Genomic DNA, 24,535 nt, shown 5'->3' on the forward strand with positions numbered 1-24,535 from the left:
TATAATGTCTCTATATTGTCAGAATTCTGTTTTTCTTTCTTTTTTACTTAACTTAGAAAGTGCTTAAAATTTTTATAGAAAATGCAATTTAAAATTACAAATTGTTTCAAGGATGCAGTGTTCTACTTCATTTGAGTAATATGTTAGAATATTTCAGATTCTGTGGTGTTGGAAACACAAAAGATTATCTAAAATGTAACGAATTATTCCATAAATCACTTGTCATACAGTACTTGAATATTACTCAGTTTTTACTAAATTAAAATTATTCTTCTTTACATTTCAAAAGCCATTTAATAGAAACCATTCATGTGTAATATAACAATTATTATATTTATTCATGTTTCCATATAAACATGTTATGTGTACTATTATTATTTTAATACTAATCATTTATTCATAATCCTTTGCTTTGTAAACCAAAAAAAAAAATACATAGATTTAAAATACTTTGCAGCTGTAATGTATTGTTTAATATAATAATTTTGTTTGATTAAAAAGTACAAAGCTGAGTGAAATAATGGTTTAGACCTGTGTGAGTGGGATTCGAACCCCGGTCCAAATAAATGCATGAAAAAATCTGATTGGCTGTGACATAATTTCCGCTCTTTGGCCAGCTGCTGCAGTCTGATTGGCTGTCAGCACATGACAACTATTCGCGGCTGGCCCCACACTAGGCAGCAGTAATAGCCACGCAGACAGTGCTCTGTACTTTTGACCTGGTAGTTTCGATAAACAGATGGCCGGTGCACTCAAAGACCCAATATTTCGTAAAGCATATAAATATACATATATTAAATGAAAGAGGGAAAAAAGCAAAAAAGAAATGGCCACAGAGGATTCCCGCAGATAGCTGGAGAATTGCTTGGTTTGCTGCTAAAAATAGAAGGTATTTGCAGACTGAAGAGCGCAACGGAATCTGTAATTTGATTCGCGCTCCACGATGCTTGCGATGAAAAGATCTGACACCTCTTTGGCTGTAGGCTTCAACAGTGTAGAGGTTATCACGGTCAAAATCGTTCAGGTGGGTTTCTGTTGAGGAGGAACTCAATGCTTCCAAGGCTTTGCGGCCAAGAGGCATGAATACAGTCACTAAAGGTAAAGTTGATGCAGAAATGAAAGAGCAGATATTGTTTGACCTAAACCTAACCCACAACTGTGACATTCCAAGCCTGCGTGGCTTTCTTCTGAGAAACACCAAAGAAGAGATTTTAGGGAACTCTGCGTAGACTGCCACGCCGAATGAAATCTGTCCTCTTGTGTAAGGGTCTTTTTCCGCCTAGGCCATCAAGTAAGGGCAGGGCCTCAAGGGGCGCCTAAAAGGGGGTACGTGGCAGGCCGTCCTTAGACCCCTGCGCGCCGGCCCTCTCTGTCCCAATAATCACCTGTGTCACCACAAACAGCCCATCTGTCCCTCTCACCGCCTATGTGACCACTAACTGCCCTTATGTCCACTGGTAATACAAAGACTGTGACCACAAGCAGTCTGTGTGTCCCCTTGACGAACTTTAAAACACATCCATCTGGAGTGTTATTTCCTGATAAAATGATGCAAGCCATAGCAGTTTCTAACACATGGCTAACCTTCTTGAAATTCAACACAATGGTCAACGAATCTGCCAATAAACCTGTTCAGGTGGCTCCTCACTTACTCCCGAAGCACCCAGACGTGTTAAACCCTCGGAATTCGACTGACCACAAACAGCCTGTTTTTTTACAATAGGGTAGATTGTACGTGGCAAGTCCACATCTCAGCTTTCTGAAGAGATATCAAGCTAAAACTTGCTTTCCCATGCTAGTCTGGACACGTGCTACCCCTGTGGTGAGTTTCAAGAAGAATGGAGAAACTCTACAATTTGACCAACAAAATTCACCAAGAGACATTTTCGAGTTTCTCCTGTGCTCTTGAAACTTTGGGTTTGTTAGTTTGAGACTAGCACAGGAAGGCAGGTTTCAGCTTGATATCACGCTGCAAGTGTTTAATTCCGAGGTAAGTTAAGGGTAGCGTTTCAGGAAACTCAGCATATACTGCCAGGCCGAATGAACTCTGTCCTCTTGTGTGTGGGACTTACGCAGATTGTCTATTTGCTTTCGGGCACATCACAGTATAAATATTTTCCCAAAAAGCACTATCGTTAGCCTGTGGAGTTTCTGTAGTGTAGTGGTCATCACATTCGCCTAACACGCGAAAGGTCCTCGGTTCAAAACCGAGCAGAAACAGCTGTCCTCTTTTGAAGAAATGTATAAACACCTTTGAGCCGACAGTTGGCTTCAGAAGGTTTAACGTTTATGCGCATATTGCCGAGCCTGCACAGAACGATTTCAGACTTCTTTAGGTAGTGGGTTTCCGTAGTGTAGTGTTTATCACGTTCGCCTCACACGCGAAAGGTCCCCAGTTCGAAACTGGGCGGGAACACTGCATCTCTTTTCACAATTGTTTAGGTGGGTTTCTGTTGAGGAGGAACTCAACGCTTCCAAGGCTTTGCGGCCAAGAGGCATGAGTACAGTCACTAAAGGTATAGTTGATGCAGAAATGAAAGAGCAGTCATTGTTTGACCTTAACCTATCCCACAACCGTGACATTCCAAGCCTGCGTGGCTTTCTTCTGAGGAACACGAAAAAAGAGATTTGTCTGAGTGGCCCTCTGTTGAGCAGCAGCTCTGCATCACGAAGGCCCTTCTCTACACAGGTGTAGAGATTTCCTGATAAAATGATGCAAGCCGTAGCAGTTTCTAACACATGGCTAACCTTCTTGAAATTCAACACAATGGTCAACGAATCTGCCAATAAACCTGTTCAGGTGGCTCCTCACTTACTCCCGAAGCACCCAGACGTGTTAAACCCTCGGAATTCGACTGACCACAAACAGCCTGTTTTTTTACAATAGGGTAGATTGTACGTGGCAAGTCCACATCTCAGCTTTCTGAAGAGATATCAAGCTAAAACTTGCTTTCCCATGCTAGTCTGGACACGTGCTACCCCTGTGGTGAGTTTCAAGAAGAATGGAGAAACTCTACAATTTGACCAACAAAATTCACCAAGAGACATTTTCGAGTTTCTCCTGTGCTCTTGAAACTTTGGGTTTGTTAGTTTGAGACTAGCACAGGAAGGCAGGTTTCAGCTTGATATCACGCTGCAAGTGTTTAATTCCGAGGTAAGTTAAGGGTAGCGTTTCAGGAAACTCAGCATATACTGCCAGGCCGAATGAACTCTGTCCTCTTGTGTGTGGGACTTACGCAGATTGTCTATTTGCTTTCGGGCACATCACAGTATAAATATTTTCCCAAAAAGCACTATCGTTAGCCTGTGGAGTTTCTGTAGTGTAGTGGTCATCACATTTGCCTAACACGCGAAAGGTCCTCGGTTCAAAACCGAGCAGAAACAGCTGTCCTCTTTTGAAGAAATGTATAAACACCTTTGAGCCGACAGTTGGCTTCAGAAGGTTTAACGTTTATACGCATATTGCCGAGCCTGCACAGAACGATTTCAGACTTCTTTAGGTAGTGGGTTTCCGTAGTGTAGTGGTTATCACGTTCGCCTCACACGCGAAAGGTCCCCAGTTCGAAACTGGGCGGGAACACTGCATCTCTTTTCACAATTGTTTAGGTGGGTTTCTGTTGAGGAGGAACTCAACGCTTCCAAGGCTTTGCGGCCAAGAGGCATGAGTACAGTCACTAAAGGTATAGTTGATGCAGAAATGAAAGAGCAGTCATTGTTTGACCTTAACCTATCCCACAACCGTGACATTCCAAGCCTGCGTGGCTTTCTTCTGAGGAACACGAAAAAAGAGATTTGTCTGAGTGGCCCTCTGTTGAGCAGCAGCTCTGCATCACGAAGGCCCTTCTCTACACAGGTGTAGAGATTTCCTGATAAAATGATGCAAGCCGTAGCAGTTTCTAACACATGGCTAACCTTCTTGAAATTCAACACAATGGTCAACGAATCTGCCAATAAACCTGTTCAGGTGGCTCCTCACTTACTCCCGAAGCACCCAGACGTGTTAAACCCTCGGAATTCGACTGACCACAAACAGCCTGTTTTTTTACAATAGGGTAGATTGTACGTGGCAAGTCCACATCTCAGCTTTCTGAAGAGATATCAAGCTAAAACTTGCTTTCCCATGCTAGTCTGGACACGTGCTACCCCTGTGGTGAGTTTCAAGAAGAATGGAGAAACTCTACAATTTGACCAACAAAAATCACCAAGAGACATTTTCGAGTTTCTCCTGTGCTCTTGAAACTTTGGGTTTGTTAGTTTGAGACTAGCACAGGAAGGCAGGTTTCAGCTTGATATCACGCTGCAAGTGTTTAATTCCGAGGTAAGTTAAGGGTAGCATTTCAGGAAACTCAGCATATACTGCCAGGCCGAATGAACTCTGTCCTCTTGTGTGTGGGACTTACGCAGATTGTCTATTTGCTTTCGGGCACATCACAGTATAAATATTTTCCCAAAAAGCACTATCGTTAGCCTGTGGAGTTTCTGTAGTGTAGTGGTCATCACATTCGCCTAACACGCGAAAGGTCCTCGGTTCAAAACCGAGCAGAAACAGCTGTCCTCTTTTGAAGAAATGTATAAACACCTTTGAGCCGACAGTTGGCTTCAGAAGGTTTAACGTTTATGCGCATATTGCCGAGCCTGCACAGAACGATTTCAGACTTCTTTAGGTAGTGGGTTTCCGTAGTGTAGTGGTTATCGCGTTCGCCTCACACGCGAAAGGTCCCCAGTTCGAAACTGGGAGGGAACACTGCATCTCTTTTCACAATTGTTTAGGTGGGTTTCTGTTGAGGAGGAACTCAACGCTTCCAAGGCTTTGCGGCCAAGAGGCATGAGTACAGTCACTAAAGGTATAGTTGATGCAGAAATGAAAGAGCAGTCATTGTTTGACCTTAACCTATCCCACAACCGTGACATTCCAAGCCTGCGTGGCTTTCTTCTGAGGAACACGAAAAAGAGATTTGTCTGAGTGGCCCTCTGTTGAGCAGCAGCTCTGCATCACGAAGGCCCTTCTCTACACAGGTGTAGAGATTTCCTGATAAAATGATGCAAGCCGTAGCAGTTTCTAACACATGGCTAACCTTCTTGAAATTCAACACAATGGTCAACGAATCTGCCAATAAACCTGTTCAGGTGGCTCCTCACTTACTCCCGAAGCACCCAGACGTGTTAAACCCTCGGAATTCGACTGACCACAAACAGCCTGTTTTTTTACAATAGGGTAGATTGTACGTGGCAAGTCCACATCTCAGCTTTCTGAAGAGATATCAAGCTAAAACTTGCTTTCCCATGCTAGTCTGGACACGTGCTACCCCTGTGGTGAGTTTCAAGAAGAATGGAGAAACTCTACAATTTGACCAACAAAAATCACCAAGAGACATTTTCGAGTTTCTCCTGTGCTCTTGAAATTTTGGGTTTGTTAGTTTGAGACTAGCACAGGAAGGCAGGTTTCAGCTTGATATCACGCTGCAAGTGTTTAATTCCGAGGTAAGTTAAGGGTAGCGTTTCAGGAAACTCAGCATATACTGCCAGGCCGAATGAACTCTGTCCTCTTGTGTGTGGGACTTACGCAGATTGTCTATTTGCTTTCGGGCACATCACAGTATAAATATTTTCCCAAAAAGCACTATCGTTAGCCTGTGGAGTTTCTGTAGTGTAGCGGTCATCACATTCGCCTAACACGCGAAAGGTCCTCGGTTCAAAACCAAGCAGAAACAGCTGTCCTCTTTTGAAGAAATGTATAAACACCTTTGAGCCGACAGTTGGCTTCAGAAGGTTTAACGTTTATGCGCATATTGCCGAGCCTGCACAGAACGATTTCAGACTTCTTTAGGTAGTGGGTTTCCGTAGTGTAGTGGTTATCACGTTCGCCTCACACGCGAAAGGTCCCCAGTTCGAAACTGGGCGGGAACACTGCATCTCTTTTCACAATTGTTTAGGTGGGTTTCTGTTGAGGAGGAACTCAACGCTTCCAAGGCTTTGCGGCCAAGAGGCATGAGTACAGTCACTAAAGGTATAGTTGATGCAGAAATGAAAGAGCAGTCATTGTTTGACCTTAACCTATCCCACAACCGTGACATTCCAAGCCTGCGTGGCTTTCTTCTGAGGAACACGAAAAAAGAGATTTGTCTGAGTGGCCCTCTGTTGAGCAGCAGCTCTGCATCACGAAGGCCCTTCTCTACACAGGTGTAGAGATTTCCTGATAAAATGATGCAAGCCGTAGCAGTTTCTAACACATGGCTAACCTTCTTGAAATTCAACACAATGGTCAACGAATCTGCCAATAAACCTGTTCAGGTGGCTCCTCACTTACTCCCGAAGCACCCAGACGTGTTAAACCCTCGGAATTCGACTGACCACAAACAGCCTGTTTTTTTACAATAGGGTAGATTGTACGTGGCAAGTCCACATCTCAGCTTTCTGAAGAGATATCAAGCTAAAACTTGCTTTCCCATGCTAGTCTGGACACGTGCTACCCCTGTGGTGAGTTTCAAGAAGAATGGAGAAACTCTACAATTTGACCAACAAAAATCACCAAGAGACATTTTCGAGTTTCTCCTGTGCTCTTGAAACTTTGGGTTTGTTAGTTTGAGACTAGCACAGGAAGGCATGTTTCAGCTTGATATCACGCTGCAAGTGTTTAATTCCGAGGTAAGTTAAGGGTAGCGTTTCAGGAAACTCAGCATATACTGCCAGGCCGAATGAACTCTGTCCTCTTGTGTGTGGGACTTACGCAGATTGTCTATTTGCTTTCGGGCACATCACAGTATATCGTTAGCCTGTGGAGTTTCTGTAGTGTAGTGGTCATCACATTCGCCTAACACGCGAAAGGTCCTCGGTTCAAAACCGAGCAGAAACAGCTGTCCTCTTTTGAAGAAATGTATAAACACCTTTGAGCCGACAGTTGGCTTCAGAAGGTTTAACGTTTATGCGCATATTGCCGAGCCTTCACAGAACGATTTCAGACTTCTTTAGGTGGTGGGTTTCCGTAGTGTAGTGGTTATCACGTTCGCCTCACACGCGAAAGGTCCCCAGTTCGAAACTGGGCAGGAACACTGCATCTCTTTTCACAATTGTTTAGGTGGGTTTCTGTTGAGGAGGAACTCAACGCTTCCAAGGCTTTGCGGCCAAGAGGCATGAGTACAGTCACTAAAGGTATAGTTGATGCAGAAATGAAAGAGCAGTCATTGTTTGACCTTAACCTATCCCACAACCGTGACATTCCAAGCCTGCTTGGCTTTCTTCTGAGGAACACGACAAAAGAGATTTGTCTGAGTGGCCCTCTGTTGAGCAGCAGCTCTGCATCATGAAGGCCCTTCTCTACACAGGTGTAGAGATAATTATTAAGCCACACTAGGCAGCAGTAATAGCCACGCAGACAGTGCTCTGTACTTTTGACCTGGTAGTTTCGATGAACAGATGGCCGGTGCACTCAAAGATCCAATATTTCGTACAGCATAGAAATATACATATATTAAATGAAAGAGGGAAAAAAGCAAAAAAGAAATGGCCACAGAGGATTCCCGCAGATAACTGGAGAATTGCTTGGTTTGCTGCTAAATATAGAAGGTATTTGCAGACTGTAACCTAACCCACAACTGTGACATTCCAAGCCTGCGTGGCTTTCTTCTGAGGAACACGAAAAAAGAGATTTGTCTGAGTGGCCCTCTGTTGAGCAGCAGCTCTGCATCACGAAGGCCCTTCTCTACACAGGTGTAGAGATTTCCTGATAAAATGATGCAAGCCGTAGCAGTTTCTAACACATGGCTAACCTTCTTGAAATTCAACACAATGGTCAACGAATCTGCCAATAAACCTGTTCAGGTGGCTCCTCACTTACTCCCGAAGCACCCAGAAGTGTTAAACCCTCGGAATTCGACTGACCACAAACAGCCTGTTTTTTTACAATAGGGTAGATTGTACGTGGCAAGTCCACATCTCAGCTTTCTGAAGAGATATCAAGCTAAAACTTGCTTTCCCATGCTAGTCTGGACACGTGCTACCCCTGTGGTGAGTTTCAAGTAAGATTGGAGAAACTCAACAATTTGACCAACAAAAATCACCAAGAGACATTTTCGAGTTTCTCCTGTGCTCCTGAAACTTTGGGTTTGTTAGTTTGAGACTAGCACAGGAAGGCAGATTTCAGCTTGATATCACACTTCAAGTGTTTAATTACGAGGTAAGTTAAGGGTAGCGTTTCAGGAAACTCTGCATATACTGCCAGGCCGAATGAACTCTGTCCTCTTGTGTGTGGGACTTACGCAGATTGTCCCGCAGATAACTGGAGAATTGCTTGGTTTGCTGCTAAAAATAGAAGGTATTTGCAGACTGAAGAGCGCAACGGAATCTGTAATTTGATTCGCGCTCCACGATGCTTGCGATGAAAAGATCTGACACCTCTTTGGCTGCAGGCTTCAATAGTGTAGAGGTTAACACGGTCAAAATCGTTCAGGTGGGTTTCTGTTGAGGAGGATCTCAACGCTTCCAAGGCTTTGCGGCCAAGAGGCATGAATACAGTCACTAAAGGTAAAGTTGATGCAGAAATGAAAGAGCAGATATTGTTTGACCTAAACCTAACCCACAACTGTGACATTCCAAGCCTGCGTGGCTTTCTTCTGAGAAACACCAAAGAAGAGATTTTAGGGAACTCTGCGTAGACTGCCACGCCGAATGAAATCTGTCCTCTTGTGTAAGGGTCTTTTTCCGCCTAGGCCATCAAGTAAGGGCAGGGCCTCAAGGGGCGCCTAAAAGGGGGTACGTGGCAGGCCGTCCTTAGACCCCTGCGCGCCGGCCCTCTCTGTCCCAATAATCACCTGTGTCACCACAAACAGCCCATCTGTCCATCTCACCGCCTATGTGACCACTAACTGCCCTTCTGTCCACTGGTAATACAAAGACTGTGACCACAAGCAGTCTGTGTGTCCCCTTGACGAACTTTAAAACACATCCATCTGGAGTGTTATTTCCTGATAAAATGATGCAAGCCGTAGCAGTTTCTAACACATGGCTAACCTTCTTGAAATTCAACACAATGGTCAACGAATCTGCCAATAAACCTGTTCAGGTGGCTCCTCACTTACTCCCGAAGCACCCAGACGTGTTAAACCCTCGGAATTCGACTGACCACAAACAGCCTGTTTTTTTACAATAGGGTAGATTGTACGTGGCAAGTCCACATCTCAGCTTTCTGAAGAGATATCAAGCTAAAACTTGCTTTCCCATGCTAGTCTGGACACGTGCTACCCCTGTGGTGAGTTTCAAGAAGAATGGAGAAACTCTACAATTTGACCAACAAAAATCACCAAGAGACATTTTCGAGTTTCTCCTGTGCTCTTGAAACTTTGGGTTTGTTAGTTTGAGACTAGCACAGGAAGGCAGGTTTCAGCTTGATATCATGCTGCAAGTGTTTAATTCCGAGGTAAGTTAAGGGTAGCGTTTCAGGAAACTCAGCATATACTGCTAGGCCGAATGAACTCTGTCCTCTTGTGTGTGGGACTTACGCAGATTGTCTATTTGCTTTCGGGCACATCACAGTATAAATATTTTCCCAAAAAGCACTATCGTTAGCCTGTGGAGTTTCTGTAGTGTAGTGGTCATCACATTCGCCTAACACGCGAAAGGTCCTCGGTTCAAAACCGAGCAGAAACAGCTGTCCTCTTTTGAAGAAATGTATAAACACCTTTGAGCCGACAGTTGGCTTCAGAAGGTTTAACGTTTATGCGCATATTGCCGAGCCTGCACAGAACGATTTCAGACTTCTTTAGGTAGTGGGTTTCCGTAGTGTAGTGGTTATCACGTTCGCCTCACACGCGAAAGGTCCCCAGTTCGAAACTGGGCGGGAACACTGCATCTCTTTTCACAATTGTTTAGGTGGGTTTCTGTTGAGGAGGAACTCAACGCTTCCAAGGCTTTGCGGCCAAGAGGCATGAGTACAGTCACTAAAGGTATAGTTGATGCAGAAATGAAAGAGCAGTCATTGTTTGACCTTAACCTATCCCACAACCGTGACATTCCAAGCCTGCGTGGCTTTCTTCTGAGGAACACGAAAAAAGAGATTTGTCTGAGTGGCCCTCTGTTGAGCAGCATCTCTTCATCACGAAGGCCCTTCTCTACACAGGTGTAGAGATTTCCTGATAAAATGATGCAAGCCATAGCAGTTTCTAACACATGGCTAACCTTCTTGAAATTCAACACAATGGTCAACGATGTGGCCATTGAAATTCAACACAATGTGGGGTGGGGTTTGCGCAGTGGATAAGACGCATGCCCTTGGTGTGAGAGACCCGTGTTCTAATCCACTGTGAGGCACCAATGTGTCCCTGAGCAAGACACTTAACCCCTAGTTGCTCCAGAGGTGTGCGACCTCTGACATATATAGCAATTGTAAGTCGCTTTGGATAAAAGCGTCAGCAAAATGAATAAATGTAAATGTAAATGTAAACGAATCTGCCAATAAACCTGTTCAGGTGGCTCCTCACTTACTCCCGAAGCACCCAGACGTGTTAAACCCTCGGAATTCGACTGACCACAAACAGCCTGTTTTTTTTACAATAGGGTAGATTGTACGTGGCAAGTCCACATCTCAGCTTTCTGAAGAGATATCAAGCTAAAACTTGCTTTCCCATGCTAGTCTGGACACGTGCTACCCCTGTGGTGAGTTTCAAGAAGAATGGAGAAACTCTACAATTTGACCAACAAAAATCACCAAGAGACATTTTCGAGTTTCTCCTGTGCTCTTGAAACTTTGGGTTTGTTAGTTTGAGACTAGCACAGGAAGGCAGGTTTCAGCTTGATATCACGCTGCAAGTGTTTAATTCCGAGGTAAGTTAAGGGTAGCGTTTCAGGAAACTCAGCATATACTGCCAGGCCGAATGAACTCTGTCCTCTTGTGTGTGGGACTTACGCAGATTGTCCCTCAGATAACTGGAGAATTGCTTGGTTTGCTGCTAAAAATAGAAGGTATTTGCAGACTGAAGAGCGCAACGGAATCTGTAATTTGATTCGCGCTCCACCATGCTTGCGATGAAAAGATCTGACACCTCTTTGGCTGCAGGCTTCAATAGTGTAGAGGTTATCACGGTCAAAATCGTTCAGGTGGGTTTCTGTTGAGGAGGAACTCAACGCTTCCAAGGCTTTGCGGCCAAGAGGCATGAATACAGTCACTAAAGGTAAAGTTGATGCAGAAATGAAAGAGCAGATATTGTTTGACCTAAACCTAACCCACAACTGTGACATTCCAAGCCTGCGTGGCTTTCTTCTGAGAAACACCAAAGAAGAGATTTTAGGGAACTCTGCGTAGACTGCCACGCCGAATGAAATCTGTCCTCTTGTGTAAGGGTCTTTTTCCGCCTAGGCCATCAAGTAAGGGCAGGGCCTCAAGGGGCGCCTAAAAGGGGGTACGTGGCAGGCCGTCCTTAGACCCCTGCGCGCCAAATAATCACCTGTGTCACCACAAACAGCCCATCTGTCCCTCTCACCGCCTATGTGACCACTAACTGCCCTTCTGTCCACTGGTAATACAAAGACTGTGACCACAAGCAGTCTGTGTGTCCCCTTGACGAACTTTAAAACACATCCATCTGGAGTGTTATTTCCTGATAAAATGATGCAAGCCGTAGCAGTTTCTAACACATGGCTAACCTTCTTGAAATTCAACACAATGGTCAACGAATCTGCCAATAAACCTGTTCAGGTGGCTCCTCACTTACTCCCGAAGCACCCAGACGTGTTAAACCCTCGGAATTCGACTGACCACAAACAGCCTGTTTTTTTACAATAGGGTAGATTGTACGTGGCAAGTCCACATCTCAGCTTTCTGAAGAGATATCAAGCTAAAACTTGCTTTCCCATGCTAGTCTGGACACGTGCTACCCCTGTGGTGAGTTTCAAGAAGAATGGAGAAACTCTACAATTTGACCAACAAAAATCACCAAGAGACATTTTCGAGTTTCTCCTGTGCTCTTGAAACTTTGGGTTTGTTAGTTTGAGACTAGCACAGGAAGGCAGGTTTCAGCTTGATATCACGCTGCAAGTGTTTAATTCCGAGGTAAGTTAAGGGTAGCATTTCAGGAAACTCAGCATATACTGCCAGGCCGAATGAACTCTGTCCTCTTGTGTGTGGGACTTACGCAGATTGTCTATTTGCTTTCGGGCACATCACAGTATAAATATTTTCCCAAAAAGCACTATCGTTAGCCTGTGGAGTTTCTGTAGTGTAGTGGTCATCACATTCGCCTAACACGCGAAAGGTCCTCGGTTCAAAACCGAGCAGAAACAGCTGTCCTCTTTTGAAGAAATGTATAAACACCTTTGAGCCGACAGTTGGCTTCAGAAGGTTTAACGTTTATGCGCATATTGCCGAGCCTGCACAGAACGATTTCAGACTTCTTTAGAGCGCCTGACATCTTGGCAAATTTAAAAGTGCTGGCTAATGCTAAACGTAAATACAGTAAGATTGTTATTCATGCCGGCGCTAATGATGTTCGACTTCGCCAGTCGGAGATCACTAAAAATAACTTTAAAGAGGTGTGTGAACTTGCAAGCACGATGTCAGACACTGTAATATGCTCTGGTCCCCTCCCTGCTTACCGTGGTGATGAGATGCATAGCAGATTGTCATCACTCAATGGCTGGATGTCTAAGTGGTGCCCACAGAATAACATAGGTTATATAGACAATTGGACGAGCTTTTGGGGCAGACCTGACCTGTATAAAAGAGATGGTCTTCATCCCTCCTGGGGTGGCGCCACTCTTCTGTCTAGAAATATGGCAAATAGTCTTAGTGTTTATACTTGACTAACTGGGGCCCAGGTCAGGAAGCAGACAGACTGGCTAAACCGATCGTCTGCTAGCTGCCTCCCGTCACAGAGGTCAGCTAATTCTCAGCACATAGAGACTCTTTCACCTAGATATCACACTATAGAGACTGTGTCTGTTCCACGAACTAGAAAATACAAAAAACGTCCAAACCAAGTTAAGGTTAACAATTTAATTGAGGTTCAACAAATAAAAAACAAATGCAATATGGATAAACAAATGATAAAGATTGGCTTATTGAATATCAGATCCATTTCTACGAAAACACTTTTTGTAAATAATATGATAACTGATCATAATATAGATGTGCTCTGCTTGACAGAAACCTGGCTAAAACCTGATGATTACATTATTTTAAATGAGTCCACCCCCCAAGATTATTGTTATAAACACGAGCCGCGTCTAAAAGGCAAAGGGGGAGGTGTTGCTTCAATTTATAATAACGTTTTCAGGATTTCTCAGAGGGCAGGCTTCAAGTATAACTCGTTTGAAGTAATGGTGCTTCATATAACATTATCCAAAGAAACCAATGTTAATGATAAATCCCCTGTTATGTTTGTACTGGCTACTGTATACAGGCCACCAGGGCACCATACAGACTTTATTAAAGAGTTTGGTGATTTTACATCTGAGTTAGTTCTGGCTGCAGATAAAGTCTTAATAGTTGGTGATTTTAATATCCATGTCGATAATGAAAAAGATGCATTGGGATCAGCATTTATAGACATTCTGAACTCTATTGGTGTTAGACAACACGTTTCAGGACCTACTCATTGTCGAAATCATACTCTAGATTTAATACTGTCACATGGAATTGATGTTGATAGTGTTGAAATTATTCAGCCAAGTGATGATATCTCAGATCATTATTTAGTTCTGTGTAAACTTCATATAGCCAAAATTGTAAATTCTACTTCTTGTTACAAGTATCGAAGAACCATCACTTCTACCACAAAAGACAGCTTTTTAAGTTATCTTCCTGATGTATCCGAATTCCTTAGCATATCCAAAACCTCAGAACAACTTGATGATGTAACAGAAACTATGGACTCTCTCTTTTCTAGCACTTTAAATACAGTTGCTCCTTTACGCTTAAGAAAGGTTAAGGAAAACAGTTTGACACCATGGTATAATGAGCATACTCGCACCCTAAAGAGAGCAGCCCGAAAAATGGAGCGCAGCTGGAGGAAAACAAAACTAGAGGTATTTCGTATTGCTTGGCGGGAAAGTAGCATATCCTACCGAAAAGCATTAAAAACTGCTAGATCTGATTACTTTTCTTCTCTTTTAGAAGAAAACAAACATAACCCTAGGTATTTATTCAATACAGTGGCTAAATTAACGAAAAATAAAGCCTCAACAAGTGTTGACATTTCCCAACACCACAGCAGTAATGACTTTATGAACTACTTTACTTCTAAAATCGATACTATTAGAGATAAAATTGCAACCATTCAGCCGTCAGCTACAGTTTCGCATCAGACAGTGCACTATAGACCCCCTGAGGAACAGTTCCACTCATTCTCTACTATAGGAGAGGAAGAATTGTATAAACTTGTTAAATCATCTAAACTTACAACATGTATGTTAGACCCTATACCATCTAAGCTCTTAAAAGAGGTGCTTCCAGAAGTCATAGGTCCTCTTCTGACTATTATTAATTCCTCATTGTTATTAGGACATGTCCCCAAAACCTTCAAACTGGCTGTTATTAAGCCTCTCATAAAAAAGCAACAACTTGACCCCAGAGAACTAGTTAATTATAGACCAATCTCGAATCTCCCTTTTCTGTCCAAGATACTAGAAAAGGTGGTATCCTCACAATTATATTCCTTCTTAGAGAAAAATGGTATATGTGAGGATTTCCAGTCAGGATTTAGACCGTATCATAGTACTGAAACTGCTCTCCTTAGAGTTACAAATGATCTGCTCTTATCATCTGATCGTGGGTGTATCTCTCTATTAGTTTTATTGGATCTTAGTGCTGCGTTTGACACAATTGACCACAGCATTCTTTTGCATAGACTTGAACACTTTGTTGGCATCAGTGGAAGTGCATTAGCATGGTTTAAATCGTACTTATATGACCGCCATCAGTTCGTAGCAGTGAATGAAGATGTATCATATCGATCACAAGTGCAGTATGGAGTACCTCAAGGCTCAGTTCTAGGGCCGCTACTCTTCACGCTTTATATGCTACCCTTGGGAGATATCATCAGGAAACATGGTGTTAGCTTTCACTGTTATGCTGATGATACGCAGCTCTATATTTCCTCGCAGCCCGGTGAAACACACCAATTTGAAAAACTAATGGAATGCATAGTCGATATAAAAAATTGGATGACGAGTAATTTCTTACTGCTAAATTCAGAAAAAACAGAGGTGTTAATCATAGGGCCTAAAAACTCTACTTGTAATAACCTAGAACACTGTCTAAGACTTGATGATTGCTCTGTCAATTCTTCGTCATCAGTTAGGAACCTAGGTGTGCTACTTGATCGCAATCTTTCCTTAGAAAGCCACGTTTCTAGCATTTGTAAAACTGCATTTTTCAATCTCAAAAATATATCTAAATTACGGCCTATGCTCTCAATGTCAAATGCAGAAATGTTAATCCATGCATTTATGACTTCAAGGTTAGACTACTGTAATGCTTTATTGGGTGGTTGTTCTGCACGCTTGGTAAACAAACTACAGCTAGTCCAAAATGCAGCAGCAAGAGTTCTTACTAGAACCAGGAAGTATGACCATATTAGCCCGGTCCTGTCAACACTGCACTGGCTCCCTATCAAACATCGTATAGATTTTAAAATATTGCTTATTACTTATAAAGCCCTGAATGGTTTAGCACCTCAGTATTTGAATGAGCTCCTTTTACATTATACTCCTCTACGTCCGCTACGTTCTCAAAACTCAGGCAATTTGATAATACCTAGAATATCAAAATCAACTGCGGGCGGCAGATCCTTTTCCTATTTGGCGCCTAAACTCTGGAATAACCTACCTAACATTGTTCGGGAGGCAGACACACTCTTGCAGTTTAAATCTAGATTAAAGACCCATCTCTTTAACCTGGCATACACATAACATACTAATATGCTTTTAATATCCAAATCCGTTAAAGGATTTTTAGGCTGCATTAATTAGGTAAACTGGAACCGGAACACTTCACATAACACCGTACTTTCTACATCATTAGAAGAATGGCATCTACGCTAATATTTGTCTGTTTCTCTCTTGTTCCGAGGTCACCGTAGCCACCAGATCCAGTCTGTGTCAAGATCAGAGGGTCACTGCAGTCACCCGGATCCAGTACGTATCCAGACCAGATGGTGGATCAGCACCTAGAAAGGACCTCTAACTGCCCTGAAAGACAGCGGAGACCAGGACAACTAGAGCCCCAGATACAGATCCCCTGTAAAGACCTTGTCTCAGAGGAGCACCAGGACAAGACCACAGGAAACAGATGATTCTTCTGCACAATCTGACTTTGCTGCAGCCTGGAATTGAACTACTGGTTTCGTCTGGTCAGAGGAGAACTGGCCCCCCAACTGAGCCTGGTTTCTCCCAAGGTTTTTTTCTCCATTCTGTCACAGATGGAGTTTCGGTTCCTTGCCGCTGTCGCCTCTGGCTTGCTTAGTTGGGGTCACTTCATCTACAGCGATATCGTTGACTTGATTGCAAATTAAAACAGACACTATTTCAACTGAACAGAGATGACATCAATGAATTCAATGATGAACTGCCTTTAACTATCATTTTGCATTATTGAGACACTGTTTTCCAAATGAATGTTGTTCAGTGCTTTGGCGCAATGTATTTTGTTTAAAGCACTATATAAATAAAGGTGATTGATTGATTGATTTAGGTAGTGGGTTTCCGTAGTGTAGTGGTTATCACGTTCGCCTCACACGCGAAAGGTCCCCAGTTCGAAACTGGGAGGGAACACTGCATCTCTTTTCACAATTGTTTAGGTGGGTTTCTGTTGAGGAGGAACTCAACGCTTCCAAGGCTTTGCGGCCAAGAGGCATGAGTACAGTCACTAAAGGTATAGTTGATGCAGAAATGAAAGAGCAGTCATTGTTTGACCTTAACCTATCCCACAACCGTGACATTCCAAGCCTGCGTGGCTTTCTTCTGAGGAACACGAAAAAGAGATTTGTCTGAGTGGCCCTCTGTTGAGCAGCAGCTCTGCATCACGAAGGCCCTTCTCTACACAGGTGTAGAGATTTCCTGATAAAATGATGCAAGCCGTAGCAGTTTCTAACACATGGCTAACCTTCTTGAAATTCAACACAATGGTCAACGAATCTGCCAATAAACCTGTTCAGGTGGCTCCTCACTTACTCCCGAAGCACCCAGACGTGTTAAACCCTCGGAATTCGACTGACCACAAACAGCCTGTTTTTTACAATAGGGTAGATTGTACGTGGCAAGTCCACATCTCAGCTTTCTGAAGAGATATCAAGCTAAAACTTGCTTTCCCATGCTAGTCTGGACACGTGCTACCCCTGTGGTGAGTTTCAAGAAGAATGGAGAAACTCTACAATTTGACCAACAAAAATCACCAAGAGACATTTTCGAGTTTCTCCTGTGCTCTTGAAACTTTGGGTTTGTTAGTTTGAGACTAGCACAGGAAGGCAGGTTTCAGCTTGATATCACGCTGCAAGTGTTTAATTCCGAGGTAAGTTAAGGGTAGCGTTTCAGGAAACTCAGCATATACTGCCAGGCCGAATGAACTCTGTCCTCTTGTGTGTGGGACTTACGCAGATTGTCTATTTGCTTTCGGGCACATCACAGTATAAATATTTTCCCAAAAAGCACTATCGTTAGCCTGTGGAGTTTCTGTAGTGTAGCGGTCATCACATTCGCCTAACACGCGAAAGGTCCTCGGTTCAAAACCGAGCAGAAACAGCTGTCCTCTTTTGAAGAAATGTATAAACACCTTTGAGCCGACAGTTGGCTTCAGAAGGTTTAACGTTTATGCGCATATTGCCGAGCCTGCACAGAACGATTTCAGACTTCTTTAGGTAGTGGGTTTCCGTAGTGTAGTGGTTATCACGTTCGCCTCACACGCGAAAGGTCCCCAGTTCGAAACTGGGTGGGAACACTGCATCTCTTTTCACAATTGTTTAGGTGGGTTTCTGTTGAGGAGGAACTCAACGCTTCCAAGGCTTTGCGGCCAAGAGGCATGAGTACAGTCACTAAAGGTATAGTTGATGCAGAAATGAAAGAGCAGTCATTGTTTGACCTTAACCTATCCCACAACCGTGACATTCCAAGCCTGCGTGGCTTTCTTCTGAGGAACACGAAAAAAGAGATTTGTCTGAGTGGCCCTCTGTTGAGCAGCAGCTCTGCCTCACGAAGGCCCTTCTCTACACAGGTGTAGAGATTTCCTGATAAAATGATGCAAGCCGTAGCAGTTTCTAACACATGGCTAACCTTCTTGAAATTCAACACAATGGTCAACGAATCTGCCAATAAACCTGTTCAGGTGGCTCCTCACTTACTCCCGAAGCACCCAGACGTGTTAAACCCTCGGAATTCGACTGACCACAAACAGCCTGTTTTTTTACAATAGGGTAGATTGTACGTGGCAAGTCCACATCTCAGCTTTCTGAAGAGATATCAAGCTAAAACTTGCTTTCCCATGCTAGTCTGGACACGTGCTACCCCTGTGGTGAGTTTCAAGAAGAATGGAGAAACTCTACAATTTGACCAACAAAAATCACCAAGAGACATTTTCGAGTTTCTCCTGTGCTCTTGAAACTTTGGGTTTGTTAGTTTGAGACTAGCACAGGAAGGCAGGTTTCAGCTTGATATCACGCTGCAAGTGTTTAATTCCGAGGTAAGTTAAGGGTAGCGTTTCAGGAAACTCAGCATATACTGCCAGGCCGAATGAACTCTGTCCTCTTGTGTGTGGGACTTACGCAGATTGTCTATTTGCTTTCGGGCACATCACAGTATATCGTTAGCCTGTGGAGTTTCTGTAGTGTAGTGGTCATCACATTCGCCTAACACGCGAAAGGTCCTCGGTTCAAAACCGAGCAGAAACAGCTGTCCTCTTTTGAAGAAATGTATAAACACCTTTGAGCCGACAGTTGGCTTCAGAAGGTTTAACGTTTATGCGCATATTGCCGAGCCTTCACGGAACGATTTCAGACTTCTTTAGGTGGTGGGTTTCCGTAGTGTAGTGGTTATCACGTTCGCCTCACACGCGAAAGGTCCCCAGTTCGAAACTGGGCGGGAACACTGCATCTCTTTTCACAATTGTTTAGGTGGGTTTCTATTGAGGAGGAACTCAACGCTTCCAAGGCTTTGCGGCCAAGAGGCATGAGTACAGTCACTAAAGGTATAGTTGATGCAGAAATGAAAGAGCAGTCATTGTTTGACCTTAACCTATCCCACAACCGTGACATTCCAAGCCTGCTTGGCTTTCTTCTGAGGAACACGACAAAAGAGATTTGTCTGAGTGGCCCTCTGTTGAGCAGCAGCTCTGCATCATGAAGGCCCTTCTCTACACAGGTGTAGAGATAATTATTAAGCCACACTAGGCAGCAGTAATAGCCACGCAGACAGTGCTCTGTACTTTTGACCTGGTAGTTTCGATGAACAGATGGCCGGTGCACTCAAAGATCCAATATTTCGTACAGCATAGAAATATACATATATTAAATGAAAGAGGGAAAAAAGCAAAAAAGAAATGGCCACAGAGGATTCCCGCAGATAACTGGAGAATTGCTTGGTTTGCTGCTAAATATAGAAGGTATTTGCAGACTGTAACCTAACCCACAACTGTGACATTCCAAGCCTGCGTGGCTTTCTTCTGAGGAACACGAAAAAAGAGATTTGTCTGAGTGGCCCTCTGTTGAGCAGCAGCTCTGCATCACGAAGGCCCTTCTCTACACAGGTGTAGAGATTTCCTGATAAAATGATGCAAGCCGTAGCAGTTTCTAACACATGGCTAACCTTCTTGAAATTCAACACAATGGTCAACGAATCTGCCAATAAACCTGTTCAGGTGGCTCCTCACTTACTCCCGAAGCACCCAGAAGTGTTAAACCCTCGGAATTCGACTGACCACAAACAGCCTGTTTTTTTACAATAGGGTAGATTGTACGTGGCAAGTCCACATCTCAGCTTTCTGAAGAGATATCAAGCTAAAACTTGCTTTCCCATGCTAGTCTGGACACGTGCTACCCCTGTGGTGAGTTTCAAGTAAGATTGGAGAAACTCAACAATTTGACCAACAAAAATCACCAAGAGACATTTTCGAGTTTCTCCTGTGCTCCTGAAACTTTGGGTTTGTTAGTTTGAGACTAGCACAGGAAGGCAGATTTCAGCTTGATATCACACTTCAAGTGTTTAATTACGAGGTAAGTTAAGGGTAGCGTTTCAGGAAACTCTGCATATACTGCCAGGCCGAATGAACTCTGTCCTCTTGTGTGTGGGACTTACGCAGATTGTCCCGCAGATAACTGGAGAATTGCTTGGTTTGCTGCTAAAAATAGAAGGTATTTGCAGACTGAAGAGCGCAACGGAATCTGTAATTTGATTCGCGCTCCACGATGCTTGCGATGAAAAGATCTGACACCTCTTTGGCTGCAGGCTTCAATAGTGTAGAGGTTATCACGGTCAAAATCGTTCAGGTGGGTTTCTGTTGAGGAGGAACTCAACGCTTCCAAGGCTTTGCGGCCAAGAGGCATGAATACAGTCACTAAAGGTAAAGTTGATGCAGAAATGAAAGAGCAGATATTGTTTGACCTAAACCTAACCCACAACTGTGACATTCCAAGCCTGCGTGGCTTTCTTCTGAGAAACACCAAAGAAGAGATTTTAGGGAACTCTGCGTAGACTGCCACGCCGAATGAAATCTGTCCTCTTGTGTAAGGGTCTTTTTCCGCCTAGGCCATCAAGTAAGGGCAGGGCCTCAAGGGGCGCCTAAAAGGGGGTACGTGGCAGGCCGTCCTTAGACCCCTGCGCGCCGGCCCTCTCTGTCCCAATAATCACCTGTGTCACCACAAACAGCCCATCTGTCCATCTCACCGCCTATGTGACCACTAACTGCCCTTCTGTCCACTGGTAATACAAAGACTGTGACCACAAGCAGTCTGTGTGTCCCCTTGACGAACTTTAAAACACATCCATCTGGAGTGTTATTTCCTGATAAAATGATGCAAGCCGTAGCAGTTTCTAACACATGGCTAACCTTCTTGAAATTCAACACAATGGTCAACGAATCTGCCAATAAACCTGTTCAGGTGGCTCCTCACTTACTCCCGAAGCACCCAGACGTGTTAAACCCTCGGAATTCGACTGACCACAAACAGCCTGTTTTTTACAATAGGGTAGATTGTACGTGGCAAGTCCACATCTCAGCTTTCTGAAGAGATATCAAGCTAAAACTTGCTTTCCCATGCTAGTCTGGACACGTGCTACCCCTGTGGTGAGTTTCAAGAAGAATGGAGAAACTCTACAATTTGACCAACAAAAATCACCAAGAGACATTTTCGAGTTTCTCCTGTGCTCTTGAAACTTTGGGTTTGTTAGTTTGAGACTAGCACAGGAAGGCAGGTTTCAGCTTGATATCATGCTGCAAGTGTTTAATTCCGAGGTAAGTTAAGGGTAGCGTTTCAGGAAACTCAGCATATACTGCTAGGCCGAATGAACTCTGTCCTCTTGTGTGTGGGACTTACGCAGATTGGTCTATTTGCTTTCGGGCACATCACAGTATAAATATTTTCCCAAAAAGCACTATCGTTAGCCTGTGGAGTTTCTGTAGTGTAGTGGTCATCACATTCGCCTAACACGCGAAAGGTCCTCGGTTCAAAACCGAGCAGAAACAGCTGTCCTCTTTTGAAGAAATGTATAAACACCTTTGAGCCGACAGTTTGGCTTCAGAAGGTTTAACGTTTATGCATATATTGCCGAGCCTGCACAGAACGATTTCAGACTTCTTTAGGTAGTGGGTTTCCGTAGTGTAGTGGTTATCACGTTCGCCTCACACGCGAAAGGTCCCCAGTTCGAAACTGGGCGGGAACACTGCATCTCTTTTCACAATTGTTTAGGTGGGTTTCTGTTGAGGAGGAACTCAACGCTTCCAAGGCTTTTGCGGCCAAGAGGCATGAGTACAGTCACTAAAGGTATAGTTGATGCAGAAATGAAAGAGCAGTCATTGTTTGACCTTAACCTATCCCACAACCGTGACATTCCAAGCCTGCGTGGCTTTCTTCTGAGGAACACGAAAAAGAGATTTTGTCTGAGTGGCCCTCTGTTGAGCAGCATCTCTCATCACGAAGGCCCTTCTCTACACAGGTTAGAGATTTCCTGATAAAATGATGCAAGCCATAGCAGTTTCTAAACAATGGCTAACCTTCTTGAAATCAACACAATGGTCAACGAATCTGCCAATAAACCTGTTCAGGTGGCTCCTCACTTACTCCCGAAGCACCCAGACGTGTTAAACCCTCGGAATTCGACTGACGCACAAACAGCCTGTTTTTTTTACAATAGGGTAGATTGTACGTGGCAAGTCCACATCTCAGCTTTCTGAAGAGATATCAAGCTAAAACTTGCTTTCCCATGCTAGTCTGGACACGTGCTACCCCTGTGGTGAGTTTCAAGAAGAATGGAGAAACTCTACAATTTGACCAACAAAAATCACCAAGAGACATTTTCGAGTTTCTCCTGTGCTCTTGAAACTTTGGGTTTGTTAGTTTGAGACTAGCACAGGAAGGCAGGTTTCAGCTTGATATCACGCTGCAAGTGTTTAATTCCGAGGTAAGTTAAGGGTAGCGTTTCAGGAAACTCAGCATATACTGCCAGGCCGAATGAACTCTGTCCTCTTGTGTGTGGGACTTACGCAGATTGTCCCGCAGATAACTGGAGAATTGCTTGTTTGCTGCTAAAAATAGAAGGTATTTGCAGACTGAAGAGCGCAACGGAATCTGTAATTTGATTCGCGCTCCACGATGCTTGCGATGAAAAGATCTGACACCTCTTTGGCTGCAGGCTTCAATAGTGTAGAGGTTATCACGGTCAAAATCGTTCAGGTGGGTTTCTGTTGAGGAGGAACTCAACGCTTCCAAGGCTTTGCGGCCAAGAGGCATGAATACAGTCACTAAAGGTAAAGTTGATGCAGAAATGAAAGAGCAGATATTGTTTGACCTAAACCTAACCACAACTGTGACATTCCAAGCCTGCGTGGCTTTCTTCTGAGAAACACCAAAGAAGAGATTTTAGGGAACTCTGCGTAGACTGCCACGCCGAATGAAATCTGTCCTCTTGTGTAAGGGTCTTTTTCCGCCTAGGCCATCAAGTAAGGGCAGGGCCTCAAGGGGCGCCTAAAAGGGGGTACGTGGCAGGCCGTCCTTAGACCCTGCGCGCCAAATAATCACCTGTGTCACCACAAACAGCCCATCTGTCCCTCTCACCGCCTATGTGACCACTAACTGCCCTTCTGTCCACTGGTAATACAAAGACTGTGACCACAAGCAGTCTGTGTGTCCCTTGACGAACTTTAAAACACATCCATCTGGAGTGTTATCCTTCCTGATAAAATGATGCAAGCCGTAGCAGTTTCTAACACATGGCTAACCTTCTTGAAATTCAACACAATGGTCAACGAATCTGCCAATAAACCTGTTCAGGTGGCTCCTCACTTACTCCCGAAGCACCCAGACGTGTTAAACCCTCGGAATTCGACTGACCACAAACAGCCTGTTTTTTTACAATAGGGTAGATTGTACGTGGCAAGTCCACATCTCAGCTTTCTGAAGAGATATCAAGCTAAAACTTGCTTTCCCATGCTAGTCTGGACACGTGCTACCCCTGTGGTGAGTTTCAAGAAGAATGGAGAAACTCTACAATTTGACCAACAAAAATCACCAAGAGACATTTTCGAGTTTCTCCTGTGCTCTTGAAACTTTGGGTTTGTTAGTTTGAGACTAGCACAGGAAGGCAGGTTTCAGCTTGATATCACGCTGCAAGTGTTTAATTCCGAGGTAAGTTAAGGGTAGCGTTTCAGGAAACTCAGCATATACTGCCAGGCCGAATGAACTCTGTCCTCTTGTGTGTGGGACTTACGCAGATTGTCTATTTGCTTTCGGGCACATCACAGTATAAATATTTTCCAAAAAAGCACTATCGTTAGCCTGTGGAGTTTCTGTAGTGTAGTGGTCATCACATTCGCCTAACACGCGAAAGGTCCTCGGTTCAAAACCGAGCAGAAACAGCTGTCCTCTTTTGAAGAAATGTATAAACACCTTTGAGCCGACAGTTGGCTTCAGAAGGTTTAACGTTTATGCGCATATTGCCGAGCCTGCACAGAACGATTTCAGACTTCTTTAGGTAGTGGGTTTCCGTAGTGTAGTGGTTATCACGTTCGCCTCACACGCGAAAGGTCCCCAGTTCGAAACTGGGCGGGAACACTGCATCTCTTTTCACAATTGTTTAGGTGGGTTTCTGTTGAGGAGGAACTCAACGCTTCCAAGGCTTTGCGGCCAAGAGGCATGAGTACAGTCACTAAAGGTATAGTTGATGCAGAAATGAAAGAGCAGTCATTGTTTGACCTTAACCTATCCCACAACCGTGACATTCCAAGCCTGCGTGGCTTTCTTCTGAGGAACACGCAAAAAGAGATTTGTCTGAGTGGCCCTCTGTTGAGCAGCAGCTCTGCATCACGAAGGCCCTTCTCTACACAGGTGTAGAGATTTCCTGATAATGA

General features: G+C 44.0%; 16 non-coding genes across 16 annotated transcripts; all 16 read left to right on the plus strand.

The window, feature by feature from the left end:
- The first annotated feature begins 2,147 nt into the window (after window positions 1-2,147).
- On the plus strand, window positions 2,148-2,220 carry trnav-aac (transfer RNA valine (anticodon AAC)). Its single transcript has one exon. It is a non-coding gene; the product is annotated as a tRNA-Val (tRNA).
- A 1,287-nt stretch (window positions 2,221-3,507) lies between these two features.
- trnav-cac (transfer RNA valine (anticodon CAC)) lies at window positions 3,508-3,580 on the plus strand. Its single transcript has one exon. It is a non-coding gene; the product is annotated as a tRNA-Val (tRNA).
- An 895-nt stretch (window positions 3,581-4,475) lies between these two features.
- trnav-aac (transfer RNA valine (anticodon AAC)) lies at window positions 4,476-4,548 on the plus strand. The gene has a single exon. It is a non-coding gene; the product is annotated as a tRNA-Val (tRNA).
- Window positions 4,549-5,834: 1,286 nt separating this feature from the next.
- On the plus strand, window positions 5,835-5,907 carry trnav-cac (transfer RNA valine (anticodon CAC)). Its single transcript has one exon. It is a non-coding gene; the product is annotated as a tRNA-Val (tRNA).
- An 873-nt stretch (window positions 5,908-6,780) lies between these two features.
- Window positions 6,781-6,853, plus strand: trnav-aac (transfer RNA valine (anticodon AAC)). Its single transcript has one exon. It is a non-coding gene; the product is annotated as a tRNA-Val (tRNA).
- A 2,716-nt stretch (window positions 6,854-9,569) lies between these two features.
- trnav-aac (transfer RNA valine (anticodon AAC)) lies at window positions 9,570-9,642 on the plus strand. Its single transcript has one exon. It is a non-coding gene; the product is annotated as a tRNA-Val (tRNA).
- A 123-nt stretch (window positions 9,643-9,765) lies between these two features.
- On the plus strand, window positions 9,766-9,838 carry trnav-cac (transfer RNA valine (anticodon CAC)). The gene has a single exon. It is a non-coding gene; the product is annotated as a tRNA-Val (tRNA).
- A 2,359-nt stretch (window positions 9,839-12,197) lies between these two features.
- trnav-aac (transfer RNA valine (anticodon AAC)) lies at window positions 12,198-12,270 on the plus strand. Its single transcript has one exon. It is a non-coding gene; the product is annotated as a tRNA-Val (tRNA).
- A 5,381-nt stretch (window positions 12,271-17,651) lies between these two features.
- trnav-aac (transfer RNA valine (anticodon AAC)) lies at window positions 17,652-17,724 on the plus strand. The gene has a single exon. It is a non-coding gene; the product is annotated as a tRNA-Val (tRNA).
- Window positions 17,725-17,847: 123 nt separating this feature from the next.
- trnav-cac (transfer RNA valine (anticodon CAC)) lies at window positions 17,848-17,920 on the plus strand. The gene has a single exon. It is a non-coding gene; the product is annotated as a tRNA-Val (tRNA).
- An 873-nt stretch (window positions 17,921-18,793) lies between these two features.
- On the plus strand, window positions 18,794-18,866 carry trnav-aac (transfer RNA valine (anticodon AAC)). The gene has a single exon. It is a non-coding gene; the product is annotated as a tRNA-Val (tRNA).
- A 123-nt stretch (window positions 18,867-18,989) lies between these two features.
- Window positions 18,990-19,062, plus strand: trnav-cac (transfer RNA valine (anticodon CAC)). Its single transcript has one exon. It is a non-coding gene; the product is annotated as a tRNA-Val (tRNA).
- A 2,520-nt stretch (window positions 19,063-21,582) lies between these two features.
- trnav-aac (transfer RNA valine (anticodon AAC)) lies at window positions 21,583-21,655 on the plus strand. Its single transcript has one exon. It is a non-coding gene; the product is annotated as a tRNA-Val (tRNA).
- A 124-nt stretch (window positions 21,656-21,779) lies between these two features.
- trnav-cac (transfer RNA valine (anticodon CAC)) lies at window positions 21,780-21,852 on the plus strand. The gene has a single exon. It is a non-coding gene; the product is annotated as a tRNA-Val (tRNA).
- Window positions 21,853-23,970: 2,118 nt separating this feature from the next.
- trnav-aac (transfer RNA valine (anticodon AAC)) lies at window positions 23,971-24,043 on the plus strand. Its single transcript has one exon. It is a non-coding gene; the product is annotated as a tRNA-Val (tRNA).
- A 123-nt stretch (window positions 24,044-24,166) lies between these two features.
- trnav-cac (transfer RNA valine (anticodon CAC)) lies at window positions 24,167-24,239 on the plus strand. The gene has a single exon. It is a non-coding gene; the product is annotated as a tRNA-Val (tRNA).
- The last annotated feature ends 296 nt before the right edge of the window (window positions 24,240-24,535 follow it).

This window comes from Carassius auratus, unplaced genomic scaffold, assembly GCF_003368295.1.
Source record: "Carassius auratus strain Wakin unplaced genomic scaffold, ASM336829v1 scaf_tig00008541, whole genome shotgun sequence".
NCBI classification, from domain to species: Eukaryota; Metazoa; Chordata; class Actinopteri; order Cypriniformes; family Cyprinidae; genus Carassius; species Carassius auratus.